Raw genomic sequence first — 9,363 nt, 5'->3', positions numbered from 1 at the left:
TATATATATATATATATATATATAAATATATGACAAGTTCTGATTATGAGCAAGAATTACTTAATTTAATATGCACTCAGCAATGTCTACTTATCATTTTCTACATAAGCAGCAGTCATCTATGCAGAAAAAAAAGAAAGGAAACAAAGGTAAAAGGATGGAAGACACAGTGGAAGTACAGTCTTAAAATAAAGATCAGTGGAAAATCTTGAAAAAATGATGTAAGAAAGACCTAGGCAGGGATTGGAGTGAGGAGGCTGGATCAGGGTCTATAAATTCTCACAGAAAAAGCTCAAAAAAGCAAAGATTAGACAGGAGGAGGAGGAGACACAAGCACACAGAGCAGACATAAACTTTCAATTAGTTGAATTCTATTCAAGGTAAGCAGCAGGGGGATTAAGTGCGTGTTAACTGATCTTCTGTACTTCATAAACGACATGCATGTTATTACTGTATATTACTTATATAATATCATTTATTGAACAATTACACCTGGACTGTTATCTAGACTTTTTAAAGAATATTGCTAGAACACATAAAAAATAAAATAATTATTGGAAATGTTTTGTTCTAGATGTTTTTTAATTATGAGTCAAAATGTTAAGTTTTGACCATATAAAAACAAGAATATGTCTGTTGAGGTTTTTTATCTGCCTTTATTGTTAACTAAAATATTTCTGTACCAGCAAACAGTTGACTTTTTTTTTCTATAAAACTATTCTCGGCGGAGATCTTTGATCTTTAACGATTTTAAACCTGATAAGTATGTTCTATATATTGTTTCCAAATTTTAGGCATGTTCTGTGTATAGTACTATTCTATACATGTACTAGTGGAGATCAGAAATATTTTGGTTCCATAAATAAGTATAGGCAAAAAAGCAACCTGATTGACAGGAGCCCAGATCTACTTCCTTGTGTCAAAGTGTTATTTATTACAATCTGATACTTTGCAGGGAGAGCTCTGATCACTTTAATCATAAAAATGATATGCAAGGGAGATTTTTTTTTTTTCAGGTAAATGCATGGGGATATAATGTTAACACAGGGGAGAGCTCTGATCACTTTAATCATGGCATCATATGCAAGGGAAAAAAAATGTGTTTTTTTTTTTGTTTTGTTTTTTTAAAGTACATGCATGGGGATATAATGTTAACTCAGGGGAGAGCTCTGGTCACTTTAATCATGGCATCATATGCAAGGGAAAAAAAAACGTGTTTTTTTTTTTTTCTTTCCAGGTACATGCATGGGGATATAATGTTAACACAGGGGAGAGCTGTGATCACTTTAATCATGGCATCATATGGAAGGGGGAAAAAATGTGTTTTTGTTTTGTTTTTTTCAGGTACATGCATGGGGATATAATGTTAACACAGGGGAGAGCTCTGGTCACTTTAATCATGGCATCATATGCAAGGGAAAAAAATGTGTTTTTTTTTTTTCCAGGTACATGCATGGGGATATAATGTTAACACAGGGGAGAGCTCTGATAAACTTTAATGATGGCATCATATGCAAAGGGAAAAAAAAAGTTTTTGTTTTTTGTTTTTTTGTTTTTTTAGGTACTGTATATCCATGGGGAATATAAAGTTAATACAGTTTTACTCTGAAATCCCCCAATGTTCCCAGTCAGAATAAAATATCTTTATTAATCTTTGCCCAATTAAATTCTAAAACATTAAGGATTGAACTGCTAAAGGAGTACCTAGCCTGTATATGCAACCCAATCTGGTTAAGAACTGAATTTCCCTTGGACCTGACTGTATATTAAAGTAAAAAACTTAGAATTAAAATGACTCCTATATCAAATCAGAAAAGTGTTTTAAATGTACTAAGCTGGGTTTACAAATGTTTTTTTTACTGCATATGGATTCTCAGGTCTGTTTATTAAAAGGCATACAAAATGATGTCATCTTCATATGAAGTGCAGGCAGCATTGATTCCAGGTGGCAGCTTTGCTAGTCATATTTCATTTTATAATTCAGCTTATATGATATCTGCAACTACGAGAAATGTGTAAAAAGTGCACAGAATAAAACAAGTAGAATAAAATGTGGTATTGTATTTATAGAATAATGTCATGTTTTTTTAGTTTCTGTGGCCTAAATAAAAATGTAAGCTCCGAAATAGAACTAGACTACAAAACAACGCATAAAATGTGAAAATAACCATCATAGAAAGTAAAATGGAGCAATATTAAGAAAGAACAGAATAGTGTACCCTGCCTATGAAAACGTACAATCTAGATCAGGGGTAGAAACAAGCGGTAAGGGAATAAGCAAACTTTATAGAAGGTTGCTATTTGGCTGATTTACTTAAGAAGGAGTAAACAATTTTCAAGTGATGTAGCTTTATTAGTTAAGTTATGTCCCCAAATTCTGTGCAAGAGAAAATCCTGTTTTTCTTTATTGTTATTTTTTATTTACCCGCACCTAATTGAATATTAAAAAAAAGGCAAGCAGCCTGACTTTGCTAAGTGAGCATTCTCTACTCTTATAAATCAGCCACAGACAGTGCATTCACTAATTGAAGGTAGAGGAGGAGGCAGTGACAAAAGGTGGAGAAAAAAAATGTATCAATGACCACTTGGCAGTTCTGACAAGTTTCAGTTTATACGTCTTTTGATTTCAAACGTGGTATGCTTAAAAGCGCTAATAAACCCAAAACCGTAAGTGCAATCATTAAATGTGGTGGCTGCATTATTATTATTATTTTTTTTTTTTTAATGTTTTTTTCACTCTGTTTTCACCTATTGATCTGGCGAGCAACACACCTCCTGTATTAGGCTAAGTTCACACTGGCATTAAAAGCAGGCATTTGAGAGGCATTAAAAACACCCCTTAAACGCCTCTGCACAAGATACAATAGACAGCACATTGTGCTGTTCACACTATCAAAACATGAAGCGTTAGCGTTGCTTTGCTTCAAAATTAAAACCTCATGTCAAGTCAGGAGGTGTTTGGAGCCTTTCAATGCCTCCCATTCAAGTCTATGGTAACGCTTAGCAAACACTCCGGTAGATGGTTTAGGTGCGGTTTTGGTTTGGTGGCGGCACCTTAAAATGATTTTTGTTCCGTCACTTTCCATTGTGGAGCAGTTTTAACTCTCATCAAATGTGCTGAAATAGGGGGTTTATGGAGCGTTTTTAATGCTTGTAAAATGCCCCATACTAAAGCTCATTGATGCCTGCCTGATGCCCCTACTGTTGCTATACAAACGCTATAGGAACATTTGTTGAGTGTTGTAAATTTACTCAGGGGTGAACAAGCCCTTTAGAGTGCCTCCACTCTGGATAAAGAAACACAGGAGGCACAGCAGACACCAGCATTAATAATCTGGGGAGAGAGGAGAGTAAGACCCCGTTCAGACAGGGGCGACGCGACTTGCTGGGGTGACCTGTGAAGTCGCGGTGCACGGACGGGGGGCGACATGCACGGACTTCATATCACTGAAGTCAATACAAGTCATCTCCAGGTCGCCCCAAAGTAGTGCAGGACCCTTTTTCTAAGTCGGAGCAACTTGTGTCGCTCCTATTAGAATGGGTCCTGTGCTAATCAATAGCAGGCGACCCACCGCGACTTGTCAGGCGACCAAGTCGCCTGACAAGTCGCGCTAGTGTGAATGGGGACTTAGTTGTACTAGCAGATTTAGATATCCCAACAAAATGAAGCCAAACTCCAGCTAACACTGCAGTTACACAAGCTATTACAGCAAACAGATTTTTCTTTTGGGATATAGGTTTTACATGAATAAACAAAAGCTGATTATTATAAGCACCCCTGTCAGTGGTCAATGGTTTGTGTCAACACTGAGTCTCCATTCACACCTGAGCTCATCATTTTCTTGCACTTTTGGGGGTGTTTTTCAGACGTATTTTGCAGGTGTTTGGAAAAAGGCATTGACACCTGACCAAAAATGCTTGCAATCTGCCAAAAAACTTTTTTAAGCTTCAAGTGTTTGATTCAGATGGCAAAATGCTCAGATGTGAACAGGGGCTGTTGAAATGAATGGGATTTTGCTTGCTGGGTGTTTTGGAACTTCAGAGATGATTGTTATACAAGCTGAAAAACACTGAGGTGTGAATAGGGCCTGATACATTTGCAGGATAGCTTGTTCTGTTGAAATACGACAGATATACTGGCTGGATCACCATCAAAAAGAGTTCTATTCCTTCACTATTTAAACCTGTGCTTCCATTGACTAGTATCAACTCCCATTTTGACTAGTAAAATCCTATTTTAGGTCCTTTTTTTTTTTTATCTTTAATGCTTCTACATAAAGTAGTCTGCAATTTCATCACATTAGGGTGTACGTTTAATAAACTGAGAAAGTTTTCTCTCAGTTCACTTCTCGGCAGTTCTCCGAGAAACAATATCTCCTCTGGCACCCAGTTTAGAAGGCGGAGAACTTCACTTCTCACAGGGCGATCAGAGGAGAAGTTTTTCCTCTAAAAAAGGTCTGAGATCCGTGTATAACTAGGTGGACTGCCTGTAATCTCCCGAGATATTGTGAGATTACAGTGCCGCTAAATTTAAAAAGTGAAACTAAAGTTTAAAAGAAATCGTAATGACATGTTCTGACACATAGTTACATAGTTAGTGAGGTTGAAAAAAGACATCAGTCCATCCAGTTCAACCCATGATGCGTGTGCGTGTTTTCTTTTAACCATACATTGTATACCCCTGTATGTTGTGGTCTCTAAGGTGTCCATCTAATAGTTTTTTGAAACTATCAATGCTCCCTGCTGATACTACTGCTTGTGGAAGAGAATTCCACATCCTTACCGCTCTTACAGTGAAGAACCCCTTACGCACTTTAAGGTTAAACCGCCTTTCCTCTAGTTTTAGTGAGTGGCCACGTGTCTTATTGTATCTCCTTTCTCTGAATAGTTTGTTCCTTATGCTCGGGTCACCAGTACAGTATTTGTACATTGATATCATATCCCCCCTCAATCGTCTTTTCTCCAGAGAGAAAAGGTTCAGTGCTTGTAGTCTTTCCTCATAGCTGATGTCCTCCATTCCCCTAATTATTTTTGTTGCCCTTCTCTGGACTTTCTCCAGTTCCAGCACATCCTTCCTGAGAACCGGTGCCCAGAACTGGACAGCATACTCCAGATGTGGCCGGACCAGAGTCTTGTAGAGTGGGAGAATAATCTCTTTATTTCTGGAGTGAATCCCCTTTTTTATACATCCCAGTATTCTGTTGGCTTTGCTTGCGGCGGCTTGGCATTGCATGCCACTGCCAAGCTTGTTGTCTACCAGTACCCCCAAGTCCTTTTCCATCCTAGACTCACCCAGAGGTTCCCCCCCTAGTGAGTAGCTTGCTTTCTGGTTTCTGGCCCCCAAGTGCATTACTTTACATTTTTCAACATTAAACCTCATCTGCCATGTAGTTGCCCACCCCCTTATTTTGTTCAGGTCCGCTTGTAAGGTTTCCACATCCTGCATAGAAGATATTGGCATGCCTAGTTTAGTATCATCTGCAAATACTGAGATTGTACTAGATATCCCCTCCTCTAGATCATTTATGAATAAATTAAACATGAAAACTAACTGAATATCTATCTATCTATACACACACATATGCACAGTATATATACATATATATACAGTATATATACATATATACATAGTTACATAGTTACATAGTTTGTGAGGTAGAAAAAAGACATCAGTCCATCCAGTTCAACCTATGATGTGTGTGTGTGTTTGCTGTTAACCATACATTGTATACCCCGGTATGTTGTGGTCTTTAAGGTGCCCATCTAATAGTTTTTTGAAACTATCAATGCTCCCTGCTGATACGACTGCTTGTGGAAGAGAATTCCACATCCCCACTGCTCTGACAGTAAAGAACCCCCTACATATTTTTAGCCTAAACCGTCTTACCTCAAGTTTTAGTGAGTGGCCACGTGTCTTATTGTATTCCCTTTCTCTGAAAAGTTTGTTCTATATGCTAGGGTCGCCAGTACAGTATTTGTACATTGTTTTCATATCCCCCCTCAATCGTCTCTTCTCCAGAGAGAATAAGTTCAGTGCTTGTAGTCTTTCCTCATAGCTGATGTCCTCCATTCCCCTAATTATTTTTGTTGCCCTTCTCTGGACTCTCTCCAGTTCCAGCACATCCTTCCTGAGGACCGGTGCCCAGAACTGGACAGCATACTCCATATGTGGCCGGACCAGAGTCTTGTAGAGAGGGAGAATAATCTCTTTATTTCTGGAGTGAATCCCCTTTTTTATACATCCCAGTATTCTGTTCGCTTTGCTTGCAGCGGCTTGGCATTGCATGCCACTGCCAAGCCTGTTGTCTACCAGTACCCCCAGGTCCTTTTCCATCCTAGACTCACCCAGAGGTTTCCCCCCCAGAGAGTAGCTTGCTTTCGCATTACTGATGCCCAGGTGCATTATTTTACATTTTCAACATTAAATCTCATCTGCCATGTAGTTGCCCACCCCATTATTTTGTTCAGATCCTCTTGTAAGGTTTCCACATCCTGCATAGAAGATATTGGCATGCTTAGTTTAGAATCGTCCACAAATACTGAGATTGTGCTGGATATCCCCTCCTCTAGATCATTTATGAATAAGTTAAACAGGATTGGCCCCAGGACAGAACCTTGGGGGACCCCACTTTCCACACCCGCCCAATCCGATTACTCCCCATTTATCCCCACCCTCTGAACTCTCCCCTGGAGCCAGTTCTCTATCCAGGTACTCACCTTATGGTCCATACCTACCTTCCTTAGTTTGAACAGTAAGCGTTTGTGGGGAACGGTGTCAAAGGCCTTTGCAAAGTCTAGATACACAACATCCACAGGCTTACCTTTATCTAGATGGCAACTCACTTCATCATAGAAGGTTAATAGATTGGTTTGGCAAGAACGATTTTTCATGAATCCATGCTGATTACTACTAATAATATCATTTTTATTACTAAAGACTTGTATGTGGTCCCTTAACATCCCCTCCAAAATCTTGCAGACTACTGATGTTAGGCTAACCGGCCTGTAGTTACCCGGGATATATCTCGGCCCTTTTTTGAATATTGGTACCACGTTGGCTTTTTTCCAATCAGCTGGCACCATACCCGTCTGTAGACTATCCTTAAAGATCAAGAATATTGGTCTGGCAATCACCTGGCTGAGCTCTTTAAGAACCCTCGGGTGCAAGCCATCCGGTCCCGGTGATTTATTTATGTTTAGTTTCTCTAGTTTAGTTCTAAGTCTATCCTCTGTTAGCCATGGCGGTACTTCCTGAGGTGTATTATTTAGATTAGCCTTACCAGTTGGGTTAGTGTAGCCCCCCGATTCTTCTGTGAAGACTGAAGAGAAGAAATTATTTAACACTTCTGCCTTTTCTCTGTCCTCTGTGGCCATATTCCCTTTGTCGTCTTTTCTGGGGCCAATGTGTTCCGTTTATATACTTAAAGAATTACCGTTTATATACTTAAAGAATTTTTTGGGGTTCTTTTTACTCTCTTCCGCTATATGTCTCTCGTGTTCTATTTTAGCCGCCTTGATTTCGTCTTTACATTTCTTATTACACTCTTTGTAATGCTTGAATGCTGCCAATGACCCCTCAGTCTTGTATATTTTGAAGGCCTTTTCTTTAGTATTAATATGCATTTTTATGTTGGAGTTTAGCCACGCAGGGTTTAGTTTTGCTCTTTTAAATTTGTTTCCCTTTGGAATGCACTGGCCAATCCCTTTGTTTAGTATGCTCTTGAAGCACTCCCATTTTTCCTCCGTGTTCTTTGTCCCCAGGGTTCTATCCCATTTGATATTTTCTAGCAGAGAGCGCAGTTTGGGGAAATTGGCTCTTTTGAAATTCAGTGTTCTTATATTACCCTTGTGTTTCCTATTACTATGATTAATACTGAAACTAATTGACCTATGGTCACTGTCTCCTAAGATGCCCCGTATTTCTATATCCTTGATCAGGTCTGTATTGTTGGTAATCAGTAGGTCAAGTACCGCATTGTTTCTTGTCGGTGCGTTCACCATCTGACCCATAAAATTGTCCTGCAGAACATTTAGGAACTGCCGAGCCTTGGCTGAGTGCGCGGTCCCTTCTGCCCAGTCTATATCTGGATAATTAAAGTCCCCCATTATAATGACATTTCCCATCCTTGCTGCCAATCCTATCTGTAAAAGGAGGTCCGCCTCCCCTTCCTCCCTCTGGTTGGGGGGCCTATAGCATACGCCCAATATTACCTTCCCCATAGTGCCTTTCCCTTTTAAGTTCAACCCATAGGGATTCTGTCTCGTCCATAGCTCCATTATTAATATCATCCCTCCTATTTACCTGTACACTGTTCTTAATGTACAGACATACCCCTCCCCCTTTTTTACCTTCTCTATCCCTGCGATAAAGGGAATACCCCTGAATGGTCGCCATGCAATCATGAGAGCTGTCGAACCAAGTCTCTGTTATTCCCACAAAATCTAAGTCCTCCTCAAACATCAGTAGCTCCAGCTCTCCCATCTTGTTGGCCAGGCTTCTGGCATTGGTATACAAACCTCGTAATTTTGACCGGTTGCCTATATCCTCGTTCGATGTTGTTTTTAGGCTGCTTTTGTGATTTTTCCCCATACCCCCCCACCTGGGTTTAGGAGCTCTGAACACCCTATCGCTAATGTCCCCATTTGTGCCCTCTGAATCTTGCTTTCCACTGGCTAATTCTACATCTGTACCCTCCCCCCCATCACCTAGTTTAAAAGCCCCTCTAAATTTTCGGCCACCTTCTCACCCAGTACGGCTGCACCTTCCCCATTTAGGTGCAATCCGTCCCTACCATAGAGCTGGTGGCCGACTGAGAAGTCGGCCCAGTTCTCCAGGAACCCAAAACCCTCCTTACTACACCAGCTCCTCAGCCACTTGTTAACTTCCCTAATCTCCCGCTGCCTTTCTGGTGTGGCTCGAGGTACAGGGAGTATTTCTGAAAATACTACCTTGGAGGTCCTAGTCCTCAACTTAGCGCCTAAGTCCCTGAAATCGTTTAGGACTCTCCATCTTCCTCTGCCTATGTCATTGGTACCCACGTGTACCATGACAGCTGGGTCTTCCCCAGCCCCACTCAGTAATCTGTCCACCCGTTCCGCGATGTGCCGAACCCGAGCGCCCGGTAACCAACAGACTGTTCGGCGCTCACAGTCTTTGTGGCAGATTACACTGTCTGTCCTTCTAATAATTGAGTCCCCTACCACCAGCACCTGTCTTTCCTTTCCCTTTCTCCCGGCCTCACTGGAGGAGCTCTTCCCCTGGCAGCTAGGGGCGTCGCTCTGCTCCAGCAATGCTGGTCCCTGACTGGTTTCCCCAACATCACGCAACGGGGCAAATTTATTGGGGTGCTCCAGCCCAGGATC

General features: G+C 40.7%; 1 protein-coding gene across 1 annotated transcript in view; it reads left to right on the top strand.

The window, feature by feature from the left end:
- The first annotated feature begins 313 nt into the window (after positions 1-313).
- Positions 314-9,363, top strand: part of OSTN (osteocrin) — an 83,600-nt gene continuing 74,550 nt past the window's right edge. Inside the window, exon 1 of the mRNA XM_082249355.1 lies at positions 314-380. The gene's annotated coding sequence lies outside the window, so the exon portion shown is untranslated. The remainder of the gene's footprint in view (positions 381-9,363) is intronic.

The sequence above is a fragment of the Pelophylax lessonae genome (assembly GCF_965119305.1).
Source record: "Pelophylax lessonae genome assembly, chromosome: 3".
NCBI classification, from domain to species: domain Eukaryota; kingdom Metazoa; phylum Chordata; class Amphibia; order Anura; family Ranidae; genus Pelophylax; species Pelophylax lessonae.
Note: the sequence above shows the minus strand (reverse complement) of the source record. Positions and strands in the feature narration are given on the sequence as shown.